General features: G+C 47.2%; 1 protein-coding gene across 2 annotated transcripts in view; it reads right to left on the bottom strand.

Annotated features, from left to right (window-relative positions):
- Positions 1-19,510, bottom strand: part of UNC5D (unc-5 netrin receptor D) — an 866,621-nt gene that overhangs the window by 533,069 nt on the left and 314,042 nt on the right. The window lies entirely within an intron of this gene.

Below are 19,510 nucleotides of genomic sequence, written 5' to 3'. Positions count from 1 at the left end.
TATGTTTTTCTCACTGTGAGCAATACTGTAATGTTTCAGTGTAACAACCTTTACTTGTCTAAGTAACAACTATACTTTTGGTGTCTTTGTATCTTTCCGGAAAAACCCCTGTATAGCTTCAGAGCTTAGTAAAGTGTCTGCTTATAACTGTCAGCTGGGAGTTATACTGTTGGCTTCAATTGGCCATATTAATTGACTATGGCCCTCATTCCGAGTTGATCGCCCGCTAGCTACTTTTAGCAGCCATGCAAACGCATAGTCGCCGCCCACGGGGGAGTGTATTTTCTCTTTGCAAGTGTGCGAACGCCTGTGCAGCTGAGCGGGCACAAACACATTTTGTGCAGAACAAGACCAGCCCTGTAGTTACTTATTCTGTGCAATGATTGCAGCGACGAAGGTCCCGGAATTGACGTCAGATACCCGCCCTGCAAATGCCTGGACACGCCTGAGTTTTTCCAAACACTCCCAGAAAATGGTCATTTGACACCCATAAACTCCCACTTCCTGTCAATCTCCTTGCGATCGGCTGTGCGAATGGAATCGTCGCTAGAAGCAGTGCAAAACAACGATGCTCTTTGTACCTGTACGCCATACGTGCGCATTGCGGCACATACGCATGCGTAGTTTTGCCATTTTTTTTATTTATTTTTTATAAATTTCTTTATTAGACAGCCATATAGTCACAACATAAGTTTCCTGGAGTCTGTTTACAAGATTATTCAGCAGTGACAGATACTCTAATTCAATAGTGAATAGCATGCAGAAAATTGAAGGCTGTACATCTTTTCTGTTTTTTAGTAAGAAAGGAGAAGAGAAAAAAGAAAGGAAGGCAGAAATAGTTCACATAGAGTAATACAAAACCAGCTGTCTAGCAGCAGCCGTAGAGGAAATGATCCACCTGGGTGCCCCACTATCCCCACCTGCGGACCACTTACACAATATATAAACTAAATATCACATCTGCTAGAGAGGAGGAAATACAGGAAAGAAATAGGATAGAGATAGAAAGTAAAGAAAAGGAAATAGTACAGAGCTACTATAGTTAGGTGATGTATATTGCCGGGGAGGGGAGGGGGGGGGGGGGGGGGGAAGGTGATCCAATATACATTCTGGATGAGGGGAGTAAATCTTGATTCTGGGGTGAACACTTCAATGTGGAGAGCTATCCTTTCGGAGAGTCGGTGTTATAAGTGGGGTTTATCCAGTAACTCTACCTTTTAAATTACAGAGAATCACGTAATAATTCCCGCTAGCCGACCAGTCCAGTACCACGTTGTGTCCCGGAATACCCTCCAAATACCTTTGCGTCTAGCTGGGGGTAAACTTTCTATATACAGTCCCCATTTTTTATGGAAAAGTATAACTCCATTTTCAATTTGGAAAGTGGCCATTCTTCTCTCACAAAACAGTACATCTAATAAAGCGGATTCCCATTCTCCTACCGATGGGACAGTTTTATATATCTAATGCCTCAGTATCACCTGTTTTGCCACCGTGACCATCACAGTCAGCAGAGGGATCACAGGGGCAAGGTCAAACCGCGACAGCCAGGGCAAGAAGTCAGCGAACAACAGTGGGCCCACTAGTCCAGGAAGATTTAACTTGAATAGTCGGGATAAATACTGGAGAATCTTACACCAGAAGCGTTTAACCTTCCCACATGACCATAGATTGTGTGTAAGGGTTGCTCCATTTACTCCACATTTAGGGCATTTGCCCAACTCACCCGGGCGGAAGTGTTGCCTTTGGGAGGGGGATATATACATCCTGTTTACAATCCTTAGATGTATTTCTTGTAGAGATGAGCGGGTTCGGTTCCTCGGAATCCGAACCCGCCCGAACTTCATGTTTTTTTTCACGGGTCCGAGCGACTCGGATCTTCCCGCCTTGCTCGGTTAACCCGAGCGCGCCCGAACGTCATCATGACGCTGTCGGATTCTCGCGAGGCTCGGATTCTATCGCGAGACTCGGATTCTATATAAGGAGCCGCGCGTCGCCGCCATTTTCACTCGTGCATTGAGATTGATAGGGAGAGGACGTGTCTGGCGTCCTCTCCATTAGAATAGAGATAGATTAGATAGAGAGAGAGAGATTGTGCAGAGTCGCAGACAGAGTTAGTTTACCACAGTCAGTGACCAGTGCAGTTGCTAGTTAACTTTTATTTAATATAATATATCCGTTCACTTCTCTCTGCTATATCCGTTCTCTGCCTGAAAAAAAAAACGATACACAGCACAGTCAGTCACACAGTGTGACTCAGTCTGTGTGCACTCAGCTCAGCCCAGTGTGCTGCACAGTCATCAATGTATAAATTAAAAGCTTATAATTAATTGTGGGGGAGACTGGGGAGCACTGCAGGTTGTTAGCAGGAGCCAGGAGTACAATTATATTAATTAACAGTGCACACTTTTGCTGCAGGAGTGGTGACCAGTGCCTGACCACCAGTATAGTATTGTTGTATACTACTAATATCTCTTTAAATATCAACCAGTCTATATTAGCAGCAGACACAGTACAGTGCGGTAGTTCACGGCTGTGGCTACCTCTGTGTCGGCACACGGCAGGCAGTCCGTCCGACCAGAATTGTATTATTTATTATTATATACCTACCACCTAACCGTGGTTTTTTTTTCATTCTTTATACCGTCATAGTGTCATCCTAATTGTTACGAGTATACTACTATCTCTTTATCAACCAGTGTACAGTGCGGTAGTTCACGGCTGTGGCTACCTCTGTGTCGGCACACGGCAGGCAGTCCGTCCGACCAGAATTGTATTATTTATTATTATATACCTACCACCTAACCGTGGTTTTTTTTTTCATTCTTTATACCGTCATAGTGTCATCCTAATTGTTACGAGTATACTACTATCTCTTTATCAACCAGTGTACAGTGCGGTAGTTCACGGCTGTGGCTACCTCTGTGTCGGCACACGGCAGGCAGTCCGTCCGACCAGAATTGTATTATTTATTATTATATACCTACCACCTAACCGTGGTTTTTTTTTCATTCTTTATACCGTCATAGTGTCATCCTAATTGTTACGAGTATACTACTATCTCTTTATCAACCAGTGTACAGTGCGGTAGTTCACGGCTGTGGCTACCTCTGTGTCGGCACACGGCAGGCAGTCCGTCCGACCAGAATTGTATTATTTATTATTATATACCTACCACCTAACCGTGGTTTTTTTTTCATTCTTTATACCGTCATAGTGTCATCCTAATTGTTACGAGTATACTACTATCTCTTTATCAACCAGTGTACAGTGCGGTAGTTCACGGCTGTGGCTACCTCTGTGTCGGCACACGGCAGGCAGTCCGTCCGACCAGAATTGTATTATTTATTATTATATACCTACCACCTAACCGTGGTTTTTTTTTCATTCTTTATACCGTCATAGTGTCATCCTAATTGTTACGAGTATACTACTATCTCTTTATCAACCAGTGTACAGTGCGGTAGTTCACGGCTGTGGCTACCTCTGTGTCGGCACACGGCAGGCAGTCCGTCCGACCAGAATTGTATTATTTATTATTATATACCTACCACCTAACCGTGGTTTTTTTTTTCATTCTTTATACCGTCATAGTGTCATCCTAATTGTTACGAGTATACTACTATCTCTTTATCAACCAGTGTACAGTGCGGTAGTTCACGGCTGTGGCTACCTCTGTGTCGGCACACGGCAGGCAGTCCGTCCGACCAGAATTGTATTATTTATTATTATATACCTACCACCTAACCGTGGTTTTTTTTTCATTCTTTATACCGTCATAGTGTCATCCTAATTGTTACGAGTATACTACTATCTCTTTATCAACCAGTGTACAGTGCGGTAGTTCACGGCTGTGGCTACCTCTGTGTCGGCAGTCGGCAGGCAGTCCGTCCATCCATAATTGTATTATTATTATAATATATACCACCTAACCGTGGTTTTTTTATACCACCTAACCGTGGCAGTCCGTCCATAATTGTATACTAGTATCCAATCCATCCATCTCCATTGTTTACCTGAGGTGCCTTTTAGTTCTGCCTATAAAATATGGAGAACAAAAAAGTTGAGGTTCCAAAATTAGGGAAAGATCAAGATCCACTTCCACCTCGTGCTGAAGCTGCTGCCACTAGTCATGGCCGAGACGATGAAATGCCAGCAACGTCGTCTGCCAAGGCCGATGCCCAATGTCATAGTACAGAGCATGTCAAATCCAAAACACCAAATATCAGAAAAAAAAGGACTCCAAAACCTAAAATAAAATTGTCGTCGGAGAAGCGTAAACTTGCCAATATGCCATTTACCACACGGAGTGGCAAGGAACGGCTGAGGCCCTGGCCTATGTTCATGGCTAGTGGTTCAGCTTCACATGAGGATGGAAGCACTCAGCCTCTCGCTAGAAAACTGAAAAGACTCAAGCTGGCAAAAGCACCGCAAAGAACTGTGCGTTCTTTGAAATCCCAAATCCACAAGGAGAGTCCAATTGTGTCGTTTGCGATGCCTGACCTTCCCAACACTGGACGTGAAGAGCATGCGCCTTCCACTATTTGCATGCCCCCTGCAAGTGCTGGAAGGAGCACCCGCAGTCCAGTTCCTGATAGTCAGATTGAAGATGTCAGTGTTGAAGTACACCAGGATGAGGAGGATATGGGTGTTGCTGGCGCTGGGGAGGAAATTGACCAGGAGGATTCTGATGGTGAGGTGGTTTGTTTAAGTCAGGCACCCGGGGAGACACCTGTTGTCCGTGGGAGGAATATGGCCGTTGACATGCCAGGTGAAAATACCAAAAAAATCAGCTCTTCGGTGTGGAGGTATTTCACCAGAAATGCGGACAACAGGTGTCAAGCCGTGTGTTCCCTTTGTCAAGCTGTAATAAGTAGGGGTAAGGACGTTAACCACCTCGGAACATCCTCCCTTATACGTCACCTGCAGCGCATTCATAATAAGTCAGTGACAAGTTCAAAAACTTTGGGTGACAGCGGAAGCAGTCCACTGACCAGTAAATCCCTTCCTCTTGTAACCAAGCTCACGCAAACCACCCCACCAACTCCCTCAGTGTCAATTTCCTCCTTCCCCAGGAATGCCAATAGTCCTGCAGGCCATGTCACTGGCAAGTCTGACGAGTCCTCTCCTGCCTGGGATTCCTCCGATGCATCCTTGCGTGTAACGCCTACTGCTGCTGGCGCTGCTGTTGTTGCCGCTGGGAGTCGATGGTCATCCCAGAGGGGAAGTCGTAAGCCCACTTGTACTACTTCCAGTAAGCAATTGACTGTTCAACAGTCCTTTGCGAGGAAGATGAAATATCACAGCAGTCATCCTACTGCAAAGCGGATAACTGAGGCCTTGGCATCCTGGGTGGTGAGAAACGTGGTTCCGGTATCCATCATTACTGCAGAGCCAACTAGAGACTTGTTGGAGGTACTGTGTCCCCGGTACCAAATACCATCTAGGTTCCATTTCTCTAGGCAGGCGATACCGAAAATGTACACAGACCTCAGAAAAAGAGTCACCAGTGTCCTAAAAAATGCAGCTGTACCCAATGTCCACTTAACCACGGACATGTGGACAAGTGGAGCAGGGCAGGGTCAGGACTATATGACTGTGACAGCCCACTGGGTAGATGTATGGACTCCCGCCGCAAGAACAGCAGCGGCGGCACCAGTAGCAGCATCTCGCAAACGCCAACTCTTTCCTAGGCAGGCTACGCTTTGTATCACCGCTTTCCAGAATACGCACACAGCTGAAAACCTCTTACGGCAACTGAGGAAGATCATCGCGGAATGGCTTACCCCAATTGGACTCTCCTGTGGATTTGTGGCATCGGACAACGCCAGCAATATTGTGTGTGCATTAAATCTGGGCCAATTCCAGCACGTCCCATGTTTTGCACATACCTTGAATTTGGTGGTGCAGAATTTTTTAAAAAACGACAGGGCCGTGCAAGAGATGCTGTCGGTGGCCAGAAGAATTGCGGGACACTTTCGGCGTACAGGCACCACGTACAGAAAACTGGAGCACCACCAAAAACTACTGAACCTGCCCTGCCATCATCTGAAGCAAGAAGTGGTAACGAGGTGGAATTCAACCCTCTATATGCTTCAGAGGTTGGAGGAGCAGCAAAAGGCCATTCAAGCCTATACAATTGAGCACGATATAGTAGGTGGAATGCACCTGTCTCAAGTGCAGTGGAGAATGATTTCAACGTTGTGCAAGGTTCTGATGCCCTTTGAACTTGCCACACGTGAAGTCAGTTCAGACACTGCCAGCCTGAGTCAGGTCATTCCCCTCATCAGGCTTTTGCAGAAGAAGCTGGAGGCATTGAAGGAGGAGCTAACACGGAGCGATTCCGCTAGGCATGTGGGACTTGTGGATGCAGCCCTTAATTCGCTTAACAAGGATTCACGGGTGGTCAATCTGTTGAAATCAGAGCACTACATTTTGGCCACCGTGCTCGATCCTAGATTTAAAGCCTACCTTGGATCTCTCTTTCCGGCAGACACAGGTCTGCTGGGGTTGAAAGACCTGCTGGTGACAAAATTGTCATGTCAAGCGGAACGCGACCTGTCAACATCTCCTCCTTCACATTCTCCCGCAACTGGGGGTGCGAGGAAAAGGCTCAGAATTCCGAGCCCACCCGCTGGCGGTGATGCAGGGCAGTCTGGAGCGACTGCTGATGCTGACATCTGGTCCGGACTGAAGGACCTGACAACGATTACGGACATGTCGTCTACTGTCACTGCATATGATTCTCTCAACATTGATAGAATGGTGGAGGATTATATGAGTGACCGCATCCAAGTAGGCACGTCACACAGTCCGTACTTATACTGGCAGGAAAAAGAGGCAATTTGGAGGCCCTTGCACAAACTGGCTTTATTCTACCTAAGTTGCCCTCCCACAAGTGTGTACTCCGAAAGAGTGTTTAGTGCCGCCGCTCACCTTGTCAGCAATCGGCGTACGAGGTTACATCCAGAAAATGTGGAGAAGATGATGTTCATTAAAATGAATTATAATCAATTCCTCCGCGGAGACATTGACCAGCAGCAATTGCCTCCACAAAGTACACAGGGAGCTGAGATGGTGGATTCCAGTGGGGACGAATTGATAATCTGTGAGGAGGGGGATGTACACGGTGATATATCGGAGGGTGAAGATGAGGTGGACATCTTGCCTCTGTAGAGCCAGTTTGTGCAAGGAGAGATTAATTGCTTCTTTTTTGGGGGGGGTCCAAACCAACCCGTCATATCAGTCACAGTCGTGTGGCAGACCCTGTCACTGAAATGATGGGTTGGTTAAAGTGTGCATGTCCTGTTTTGTTTATACAACATAAGGGTGGGTGGGAGGGCCCAAGGATAATTCCATCTTGCACCTCTTTTTTCTTTTCTTTTTCTTTGCATCATGTGCTGATTGGGGTGGGTTTTTTGGAAGGGACACCCTGCGTGACACTGCAGTGCCACTCCTAGATGGGCCCGGTGTTTGTGTCGGCCACTAGGGTCGCTAATCTTACTCACACAGCTACCTCATTGCGCCTCTTTTTTTCTTTGCGTCATGTGCTGTTTGGGGAGGGTTTTTTGGAAGGGACATCCTGCGTGACACTGCAGTGCCACTCCTAGATGTGCCCGGTGTTTGTGTCGGCCACTAGGGTCGCTAATCTTACTCACACAGTCAGCTACCTCATTGCGCCTCTTTTTTTCTTTGCGTCATGTGCTGTTTGGGGAGGGTTTTTTGGAAGGGCCATCCTGCGTGACACTGCAGTGCCACTCCTAGATGGGCCCGGTGTTTGTGTCGGCCACTAGGGTCGCTAATCTTACTCACACAGCTACCTCATTGCGCCTCTTTTTTTCTTTGCGTCATGTGCTGTTTGGGGAGGGTTTTTTGGAAGGGACATCCTGCGTGACACTGCAGTGCCACTCCTAGATGGGCCCGGTGTTTGTGTCGGCCACTAGGGTCGCTTATCTTACTCACACAGCGACCTCGGTGCAAATTTTAGGACTAAAAATAATATTGTGAGGTGTGAGGTATTCAGAATAGACTGAAAATGAGTGTAAATTATGGTTTTTGAGGTTAATAATACTTTGGGATCAAAATGACCCCCAAATTCTATGATTTAAGCTGTTTTTTAGTGTTTTTTGAAAAAAACACCCGAATCCAAAACACACCCGAATCCGACAAAAAAAATTCGGTGAGGTTTTGCCAAAACGCGTTCGAACCCAAAACACGGCCGCGGAACCGAACCCAAAACCAAAACACAAAACCCGAAAAATTTCAGGCGCTCATCTCTAATTTCTTGTAATGTAGCGGATTTTAGGGCCTTTAGAACCACATCAGTGTTTCCAGAAACCCCGCCCATCTCAGGTGCCTCTGGAAGTTATCGCCTCCAAGAATCAGTGAGAGGGGACCAAGAGGGGGCTAACACCTCAATCAGGTCATTGTAAAGATAACGGATTTTGAATGGATTATGTCTGCAGAACAGGAGAGTGTCGAGAATCGTTCGTGTGGAGGCCATTTTGCCCAAGGGGTCATTAAGGGAGTTAATATAATGGCGCGCTTGGAGAAACATGAAGAAGTTGGATTGGGGTAAAGAAAATTTGTCACGCAGTTGTATAAAAGAGAGCATCTGTCCACCAGGATCAAAGACATCCCTAATAGTGTGTATCCCCTTACATTTCCATGTGTAAAAATGATGATTATCTAAAGAAGAGGGGGCATTGGGGTTACCCCATAAGGGTAAGTATGGTGATTCAAAGGGGTCAGTACGAAATAGTTTATGTATGGAGGTCCAGGCCCTATAAGTGTCCCAAAATAAAATATTAGTCTTAACCTCCTGGGGCAGTTTAGACTTCGGTGTGTGAAGCAATGCTGCAGGGGAGTATGGGGAAAACAGTGCCTCTTCCAGTTCCAAGTTCGTGAATAGATCTGATCGAAGGAGCCAATTCGAGGCAAATTTAAATAGTGCCGATCTGGCAAACATCGTCACATTGGGCATACTCAATCCACCTTTTCGTTTGTTAACATAAGTTGACTTTGGGCATGCGAGGTTTTGAGTTTTTCCAGATGAATTTTGAAAATATTTGCGAGCAGAATAGAGAGTCATGTTTAGTGATCGTGATGGGGAGCATTTGAAGCAAATAAGCCAGTTTTGGGAAAATAACAGCCTTTATCACCACTATCCTGCCCAACAGAGAAAGTTTGAGATCTTTCCAGGATTCTAAACGTGTTTTGATTTGTTGAATAATGGGTATATAATTAAATTGATATAGCCGGGAAAGTTCTGAGGGAATATAAATACCTAAGTATTTTAGTTTGGTAGGAGTCAACGTGAACTGGGAAGAGAAGTCGGTATAGAGAAGAGGGTCCTGCATGTTGGACAGAGGGAGTAGTTCAGATTTATGGGTGTTTATACAATAACCAGCAAAGGTACTAAAACAGTGTATAGTGTCAAAAATGGCAGGTATCGAGATATGGGGGTTAGAGACAAATAAGATCATATCATCTGCAAATAGTCCAAGTTTAACTTCTCTCTTTCCTACTGATATTCCCGAGAAGGTCGATAGTTGCCTCAGTGCTATAGCCAGGGGTTCTAAAGCTGCCGCAAAAAGCAAAGGGGATAAGGGGCAGCCCTGTCTGGTCCCCCTATGAATCGTTAAGGGTTGAGACAGATACCGATTAGTAAAAACTTGTGTAGATGCATTATGGTATATGGTGTGCAGAATGGCCACAAATCTGTCAGAAAATCCGAAGCGTTGGAGTGTCTCAAACAGGTGGTCCCACGTCACCAAATCAAATGCTTTCTCAGCATCCAATGATAATAGAAAAGTGGGGCCACCTGTCTCCACTCCCCTCAGGGATTGTAGGACCGTTAGGACTTTGCGGATATTGGTCACCGAGTGTCTGCCCGAGATAAAACCGGTTTGATCACTGTGGATTATTTCAGGCAGAATAAATTTTAATCGGTCTGCTAACAGTTTAGTAAACAGTTTGTAGTCTACATTAAGTAGGGAGATAGGGCGGTAAGAAGACGGGAGGAGCGGGTCTTTGCCAGATTTGGGTATAACCCGGATCAGGGCCGAGTTAAAATGGTGTGGGATAGTAAGGTTGGAAAAAACAGTATTAAAGAAGGCCGCTAGAGAGTCCACAATTTTAGGGGAGAGCAATTTAAAGAATTCTCCTGATAAGCCATCAGGGCCTGGGGTCTTCAGCGGTTTAAGGGCTTTAATAGCCTCCGTCACTTCAGTGACAGTAACAGGGGCCGTAAGGGAATCTGATTGAACCGGGGAAATCTGGATAACTGTACTGTGTCCCAGAAGGAGGTTTTGGTATGTTGGTCAACAGTGCTGTGAGAGTAGAGATCACTAAAAAAGGAGTGGAAGATGTCAGCTATTGCTTTCCCTTCGGATTGCACAGCTGAGGTCGAATCCCTCAGAGCTGTCACATGATGGGTGTTATGAACCACAGGTAGTGGTTCATTCCTATTTTATGTTTATAAAGTTGTCTTGCATGCCAGGATTTCCTGTTGCTCTGTTTTAGAATACTCTTGTCTGCTGCTGCTGGTGAGTCTGTGTAATTGCAGCTTGTTCCCATCTGTTCAGCCTCACCTGGCTGCTAATTGCATCTTGTCAGTTGGAATCATGCAACAGGGCAGCTGCATGGGATTATTAATTAGGCCTCTGTTATATGCTGGCTGACTGCAATTCACAGATGCTGGTGATATTCCTTGGTTTGCAGTCTGCTTGAAGTGTGAGCTGGTTCCTGTCAGTCCCTGTGTTGATTCCTGTGTCAGTCCCTGTGTTGATTCCTGTGTCAGTCCCTGTGTCGATTCCTGTGTCTGATCCCGTGTCCTGCGGTGAGGCGTTCCTGCCCTGAGGTCCAGTGGCTTTGCCTGTCCCTGGTCAAGTCTTCTGGCTTCCTGGTGTCCACCGGTCTGTCGTTTGGGATTCTGCCTGTCCTCCAGTTCTGAGAGTCTGTGTCGGCAGCATTAGAAGTTCCTGTCCGTTTGCCAGTATTCGTACCGGTTCCGTGAGTAGCGGCTCTCCCGCGTCCGTTGGCCTAGGCCGCTGTATTCCATTATTGTTTCTGTCCCTGGTGTTTTGCAGAGGGTTCTGCTTATGCTGTCACCGCCGGTACACAAAGGTATTATGTCGGCGTGTGATCAGCATTTCCTTTGTTGTTCTTTTCCTTTGGCGGTTTCTCCGCACATACTTTAGGTTTTTAGTTAGCTTGTAGCCCCTGGCCTGTTTGCTTAGTTAGAGGTCCTCTTGTTATCATTCTGCCTCGGATTTCCCTTTGTCTCTCATTAAGACCGGGGGGCACCGGAGTTGGGCAGACATAATCCGCCCTTCAAACGTGGCTGCCAAGGGCTCAAGGAACCATAGTCTCGCAAGGGATTTCCGATAGCACGGGTGAGACAACAGAGTTAGGGCGCCAGGGGCTATTCCCTTTCCATTCCCCTTTCCCAGCGTTACGTCCTGGTGCTCTGGACTCACTTTATGAACATCTCCCTTGTTCTGAGCACCAGGAACCTAACATTAACACCAGCCATACCACAAAAAAGAAATAAAACTTTTTTTCTTTTTTGGCCCAGTCCAGTGTCTAGTCTAGAATCCAGTCCTGTCTAGATTTCAGTGTGTTAGAATCCAGTCCGGTGTTAGAATCCAGTCCGGTGTTAGAATCCAGTCTTGTCTAGAATTCAGTGTGCAGAATCCAATCCGGTGTTTAGAATCCAGTCCGGTGTTTAGAATCCAGTCCGGTGTTTAGAATCCAGTCCGGTGTTTAAAAAAAAAAAAAAAAAAAAAGTCTTGTTTCGCAAAATTTAGTCTTGTCTTGCCTTGTCTTGTCTTGTCCTGTCTAGTTTTAAATCCTCCTATGTCTACTATGCAAGCCCTGCAGGCATCTCTCGCAGCCCTGAACTCTGTATTCAGTGCTTTGAGACCAGAGCGACTAGAAGTTTTGCAGCAATCCCTAAAGCAACTGCAAAACCTTCTGACTAAAATCTTGCTCATTTTGCCAGAAGTCGTTGAGAGTACATCTATCTCTAAAGAGACTCTTGTTCACAGTATGGTGACAAGAGAATCCTCTGGTTTAATTGAAGAGAAAAGGTTTAAAAGTTTTCTGCGGCCCAGGCTCTCAGAAGAGGAGCGTCTGCGTCGCAGAAACTTAAACTTATGCCTATATTGTGGGGGTTTAGGCCATTATCTGCAGACCTGTGAGTTGCGCAAGCCAAAGTGTGGTGACGAGTCTTGCCCTCTGGCCAAGTTGAGTCATGATACAAGACCTACTCCTGTCTCTACTGTGGCAGAGGTACTTGTCACACAACCCACACAAAAAAACTCTCTGTCCTATAATTGGGGTCCTTGGGCAAGGGAGCCCCATTATAGATTCAGGAATCAAAAGAGAATGTTTCTCTCCTCTCTTGAGGTTCCTGTGGAAGCGGAGTTGCAAGTCCCTGGAGTGGTGCCCGATGCCCAGGTTCCTGGAGTGGTGCCCGATGCCCAGGTTCCTGGAGTGGTGCCCGATGCCCAGGTTCCTGGAGTGGTGCCCGATGCCCAGGTTCCTGGAGTGGTGCCCGATGCCCAGGTTCCTGGAGTGGTGCCCGTAGCCCAGGGTCCTGGAGTGGTGCCCGTAGCCCAGGGTCCTGGAGTGGTGCCCGTAGCCCAGGGTCCTGGAGTGGTGCCCGTAGCCCAGGGTCCTGGAGTGGTGCCCGATGCCCAGGGTCCTGGAGTGGTGCCCGATGCCCAGAGTGCTGGAGCGGTACCTGATGCCCAGAGTGCTGGAGCGGTACCTGATGCCCAGAGTGCTGGAGCGGTACCCGATGCCCAGAGTGCTGGAGCGGTACCCGATGCCCTAGCTTATAGAGGGACATCAAATATTATAGTTCAGGTGTCCATACCGGAAGGGGTCTCAGAAGCTGTTACCCCAGGTAGGGACTTGAAAAGCGCAACCCTAGAAAGGGTCTCTAAAACCATAGTTCTTGAGGGGAACTCGAGAAGCAAAACCCCAGAAGGGATCTTTGAAGTAATATCCCCAAGTGGGGTCTCGAGAGACGCAGCCCCAAAGAAGGGTCTAGAAGTCGCTTCCCCAGGAAAGAACTTAAGAAGCATAGCATTAGTGGAGGATCTGAACGTTATTGCTTCAGCAAAAGTCCCGGAAGTCATAGTCCCGGGAGAACTTTCGATAATTATCGACTCAGAGAGGGAGGCCGATGGCCCGATCCCAGTCAGGGAGGCCAACGGCCCAGTCCCAGTAAAAGAATCCGAGGTGCTGGCCCCAGCGGGGTTCCCGGAGGCCACTGCCTCAGCAGGGTTCCCGGAGGCCACTGCCCCAGCGGGGTTCCCGGAGGCCACTGCCCCAGCGGGGTTCCCGGAGGCCACTGCCCCAGCGGGGTTCCCGGAGGCCACTGCCCCAGTGGGGTTCAGAAAGTCACTGCCCCGGGTGGGGTTCAGAAAGTCACTGCCCCGGGTGGGGTTCAGAAAGTCACTGCCCCGGGTGGGGTTCAGAAAGTCACTGCCCCGGGTGGGGTTCAGAAAGTCTCAGCCTCGAGTAAGGTCAATAGTGACCAGGTCCTAGCAAAGCACTCCAGTCAGTCAGATGAGAAGGAAACAGATCCTGACTCTGATATCTCAACATCCATAACCTTTGATGGGGACTTCGCCCAATTTCTGGCGCTTTTCAAACACTATTACACTATTATGTTGTCTAGACCATTTCTGGGCATCACTTCAGAAAACCTTGGGCTCTATCTGATTTATTCTTTTAGAGGAGAGCCTTCTGAGTGGGCGACCAGCCTAATGAAAGCTGAAGATCCCATTCTTCAGGATCCCCTAGCATTCTGTGATGCAATTGTTAAAAGATACGGTTCCAAAGAAATTGGTTCAGGTTCCTCTAAGTCACCCGTCTTGTCTGCTGAGAGTCCACCAAATACTGTAAACTCGGCACAAGAGTCCCAAACCGTTGTTTTGACTGCAGGATGTGCTTTTTTGACTTCTTCTTCTAATAATAGTACTTTACCAGAAAGTTCAGCTCCCAAGGGTAAGAGACCTGTCTCTGATTTGAACGCAGCCTTGCTGGGTGGTACCATCAGTTCAGACAATGTTTGGGGAATTACCTTGGTCAGACCTAAAGAGCTTTGTAAAAAGAAGAAGAAGAAAAAGAAATAATTTTGACTCTTGCCTTGATAAAAAAAAAAAGAGAGATTTTTTTTTTTTTTTTTCCTTGTCTTGTGTCCAGTGGCCACCATCAAGGGGAGGTCACTGTTACAAGTTGTTGCTACAGCTTGTTTTTTGTTTTCTTGTCTGTTAGACCAGTGTGTCAGGTATTTTTTTTTTTTTTGTATCCCTTGTTCTGGATAGTCTGAATTTTGGGGTCTTTTGACCCCTCCTCAAGGGGGGGTAATGTTATGAGCCACGGCTGTGGCTCATTCCTGTTTTGCAGTTTTGTTCTGTATTTCATGTTATACTTCTGTTTATGTTCCCCGTGGGTGTCATGGGGTGCTCGGAGCTCACCCTTAAGGAGGGGATACTGTTATGAACCACAGGTAGTGGTTCATTCCTATTTTATGTTTATAAAGTTGTCTTGCATGCCAGGATTTCCTGTTGCTCTGTTTTAGAATACTCTTGTCTGCTGCTGCTGGTGAGTCTGTGTAATTGCAGCTTGTTCCCATGTGTTCAGCCTCACCTGGCTGCTAATTGCATCTTGTCAGTTGGAATCATGCAACAGGGCAGCTGCATGGGATTATTAATTAGGCCTCTGTTATATGCTGGCTGACTGCAATTCACAGATGCTGGTGATATTCCTTGGTTTGCAGTCTGCTTGAAGTGTGAGCTGGTTCCTGTCAGTCCCTGTGTTGATTCCTGTGTCAGTCCCTGTGTTGATTCCTGTGTCAGTCCCTGTGTCGATTCCTGTGTCTGATCCCGTGTCCTGCGGTGAGGCGTTCCTGCCCTGAGGTCCAGTGGCTTTGCCTGTCCCTGGTCAAGTCTTCTGGCTTCCTGGTGTCCACCGGTCTGTCGTTTGGGATTCTGCCTGTCCTCCAGTTCTGAGAGTCGGTGTCGGCAGCATTAGAAGTTCCTGTCCGTTTGCCAGTATTCGTACCGGTTCCGTGAGTAGCGGCTCTCCCGCGTCCGTTGGCCTAGGCCGCTGTATTCCATTATTGTTTCTGTCCCTGGTGTTTTGCAGAGGGTTCTGCTTATGCTGTCACCGCCGGTACACAAAGGTATTATGTCGGCGTGTGATCAGCATTTCCTTTGTTGTTCTTTTCCTTTGGCGGTTTCTCCGCACATACTTTAGGTTTTTAGTTAGCTTGTAGCCCCTGGCCTGTTTGCTTAGTTAGAGGTCCTCTTGTTATCATTCTGCCTCGGATTTCCCTTTGTCTCTCATTAAGACCGGGGGGCACCGGAGTTGGGCAGACATAATCCGCCCTTCAAACGTGGCTGCCAAGGGCTCAAGGAACCATAGTCTCGCAAGGGATTTCCGATAGCACGGGTGAGACAACAGAGTTAGGGCGCCAGGGGCTATTCCCTTTCCATTCCCCTTTCCCAGCGTTACGTCCTGGTGCTCTGGACTCACTTTATGAACATCTCCCTTGTTCTGAGCACCAGGAACCTAACAATGGGGTCCCTTATCGGATTTAAGTAAATTGGAAAGCATTCGACTCGGCTTATCTCCATATTGGAAGAATTTATATTTACCTGCAATGAGGAATCTATTATCCATATGTGTCAGAGTATGATCAAATTGGGTCTTAGCGTCTCTATACTTCTGTTTGTTAGCCAACGTAGGTGTGGATTTAAAGTTTTGAAATGAGGAAGTAAGCATAGTTTGTGCTGCTCTATATGCGGCGTCTTGATCTCGTCTATATTTCGCCATAAATGCAATTATATCTCCTCGCAGAACAGCTTTAGCAGTCTGCCAAAACAGGGCAGGGTCAGACGTATGGTCAGAGTTGTTAAGAGCGTAAGAGTCCCAGGAAGTCAGCAACATGGTTTTAAATTCCGGAGAAGCCGCCATCTTGGCAGGGAATCTCCAATTGGAGTTGGTACCCAAAGTGAGTCTACCTTGAAGGACAATTGATATAGGGGCATGGTCTGAAATAGTTATAGGGTTAATAGCTGCCTCAGTGATCCTGGGGGACAGGTCGGTGGAAACAAGAAAGTAATCAATACGTGAGAAGGAATTATGGGATGAAGAGTAGTAAGTATATTCCAATTCTACCGGGTTATGGAGTCGCCACACATCAACCAGCCCCAGTTGTGCAGACATGTAATCAAGTTTGATCTTGGGCAGTCGGGCCCCCTGAGACGAGGCACCTTTCCTGTCCAAAACCAAAGAGGACACCATATTCATATCCCCGCCAACAATGAGAGAGGTATGTGAATATGGACGGAGAATATTAGTTACTTCTAGATAGAATGATTTATCATAGACAGCCGGGGCATAAATATTGCACAAGGTTAATCTGGTGCCCTGTAAGGTGATATCCAATACAACATATCTGCCTAGAGGGTCGATAATCTGATGATGTATGTCGAACCCCACCCCCTTACGGATAAGGATAGCAACCACCCTTGCCTTAGAAGAAAATGAAGAAAACACCACAACCTCTTGTCTAAGCATGGTAAGTTTAGCATGTTCAGGGGGGGTCAGGTGTGTCTCTTGGAGCATAGAGACGTCAGCTTTTATCTTATTTAAGTAGGTAAGGATACGTCTCCGTTTGATAGGAGAATTAATACCCCTAACATTCCACGATATTATATTAAGCTGCGACATTTATACCATTCGCGGGGGAATAGAGAGGGGTAGCAATCGATCTCGTGAAGAAAAACATCATCCTGTTAATAATCCAGTGTATCATAAACATAAACAATCCCCACCTCAGCCGGGCAAACATCTGTAGGGAAAAAGTAGCGGAGAGGAGAGTAAAAGAAGTCAGAAAGAAGAGAGAAAGGTAAAGGTAAAGACAAAGGTTAAGACATATATAACATATGAGTGCGTCCACACCAGCATGCATCAGTATGGACTTTCAGCGTGAACCCGCTGCAATGTAGAACAATGAAAAGAACAAAACAACCAACAGGCAATATTAAGATAAGTAACTCAAGAGAGCGTCCTAATGACCCTTATATAGAGGAAATGAAGTGTTTTCGAAATGGTCATGGTAGGAGCTAAACTTAATCCACCTCGTATTAGAGGAGAATTATTAACTATATCAACCAGTATAAGAACATGGGTGAAGTCCCGGTATCAGGTTTCAATCATTATCTGCAGCTCCGTTTGGGGAGGATGGATGTGAGGCCAAGGACAACCGCGTAGATTCTCCAAGTTCCGTTACATAGCCCTTGGCCGAGTCTACTGAGGTGAAATCTTTCGGGCCTTGTGGGGTGAAAATGCACAGCCGCGCAGGATATAGAAGGGCAAATCGGATACCGTGTTTCACCAGCTGAGAGCAGATTGGAGACATTTCCCTTCTAGCCCTAGAGACTTCCGCGGAATAGTCCTGGAAGAGGAACAGCCGTTGTCCATCCCATTGAAGTGGGCCTTTGCTTCGAGCCGCAGACCATATCAGGTCTTTATGTCTGAAATTTAAGCATTTAAAGATGACCGGGCGGGGTCTAGATTGGTTAGAGTCACGTGGGGGACCTAATCTATGAGCTCGTTCGATTTCCATCGAGGAGAGTTCTTCTGAAATACCTAGGAGGTCTGGCAAGTCGGAGAGGAGGAATTTCATCAGGTCAGGGCCTTTCAGTGATTCTTTAAGGCCCACAATCCTCAGGTTGTTGCGTATCGAACGATTTTCCAGATCATCCATCTTCATCATCATATGTTGACGCGAAGTTGTTAAAGATACGACTTGTTCTTTGAGATCCTCTATTTCCTTAAAGTTAACTCCAATTCTATTCTTGTTCACCGAGATTCTGCGGGTCATCGACCCAAGCTCTGACTTCAGGTCTGATACTGCGGTCATAAATGTATCTGCCTGAGCTTGCAGTAAAGGCTCCACGGTTTCTTTAATCGCTTTCACTATTTCCGAATAGGATGGTGGAGCGGGGGGAGCTTTTGGGGCCATGGTAGATGGTGTTTCAACCGCGATGTCTAGGCAGACAGGGTGGGAGGATAGTGGTGGAGAGGTGGTGCTTGGTTCCCCGCGTTTACTACCACTTCTATATCGTTGGGGTTTTGGTGTAGTAGAACTTAAGAATTTGTCCATAGTAATAATTACGAGCTCATGAGGGTCGGACAGATGACAGAACTTGCCGTTGGTTAGAAAAGTGGGGATAGGTCTACATCACAGCTGCGGGTGATGCGACTTCACATATCGCTGTAATATGTATCCATTTATGGAAAGCTGGGAGCGGGTGTAGTTCTCCAAGTTGTCGGAGAGATGCAATTGTGTTTACCAGGCATAACATTGCTATCACCACTATATGGGAGAGTAAGCAGCGAGACTTAGAGAGCGTGGAAATAATATCTGTGATGAAATATGTCAATTACAACGGCAATCCGGCCCGCAGCATCACCGTATAAACACGCCAACTGAGGACTAATTAGTAGGTATGAAGATAATCTCACTCACCTCCCACACACATGGCGACGGGGAGGGGGGGTGAATAGGAGTTGTAATTCACTTTGTGGCAGCAGACTGGAGAAACAGCATCAGTTTCAAGGATCAGCAGTGGTGGTAATGAGGGCAATCCGCTTCACTATAATAGGATCCAGGGGACAGCAAATATAATGCCAAATAATAATCAGTATAGGAGGATATGGGGAGGAAGAGGTGGTGCCCCTATAGATGATGTTATGTTAGACAGATCTCCCCCAGTCTCACACATGGGCATGGCATCTATAGTTTCCCTCACTCTCACAGCCCCCCTCCGTTTGTCCCTATTGCAGTGGGAGTTACTTCCAAGGGGAGAGGAGTGCAGGGAAGGTACCTCCGGGTCTGGTGATCTCCGCTGCAGGCCGAGGGAGAACTGTGCCGCCGCAGCACCGGAAGTGCGGGTCCGCGGCTTTCCTCCGTCTTCGAGCGCCGGGTCCCAAGCTCGGTTCACGGGGCTCCGGTATCGGTGTAGGGGGGGTCCCAGGCACTCCCCAATAGGCTGCAGGATCGACCAGTGGGATTCAGTGGCCGTGGACAGCTTCAGCGTCAGCGCGTCTCCTGTAGCTTCTCGGCGGGTCAGTCTTGGAAATTTAGGCCGCAGCTCCGGCGTCCAGTGCAGGCCACAACCTGCAGAGACCGTAAAAACGATCTCCCGGCTCCGCGACCAGGCACACAGACACCCCGAGCCACAAGGTGGGTTATGAGGGCAATATGGGGGTATTTTTTATAGCAGCAGCTGGTATAATTTATAAAATGAGCAGGAGCTCTGAATTTCTGCTGCCAGTCGTTTCCCCAGTCAGGCCACGCCCCGTTTTGCCATTTTTTTAAATGATCGCTATACAGCGAACATCGTCAGCTAGCGATCAACTTGGAATGACCCCCTATATTCCCCACATTATCAGTCTGGTTGCACTGGCTGCTTTGTGG

This window comes from Pseudophryne corroboree, chromosome 6 (assembly GCF_028390025.1).
Source record: "Pseudophryne corroboree isolate aPseCor3 chromosome 6, aPseCor3.hap2, whole genome shotgun sequence".
Lineage (NCBI taxonomy): Eukaryota > Metazoa > Chordata > Amphibia > Anura > Myobatrachidae > Pseudophryne > Pseudophryne corroboree.
Note: the sequence above shows the minus strand (reverse complement) of the source record. Positions and strands in the feature narration are given on the sequence as shown.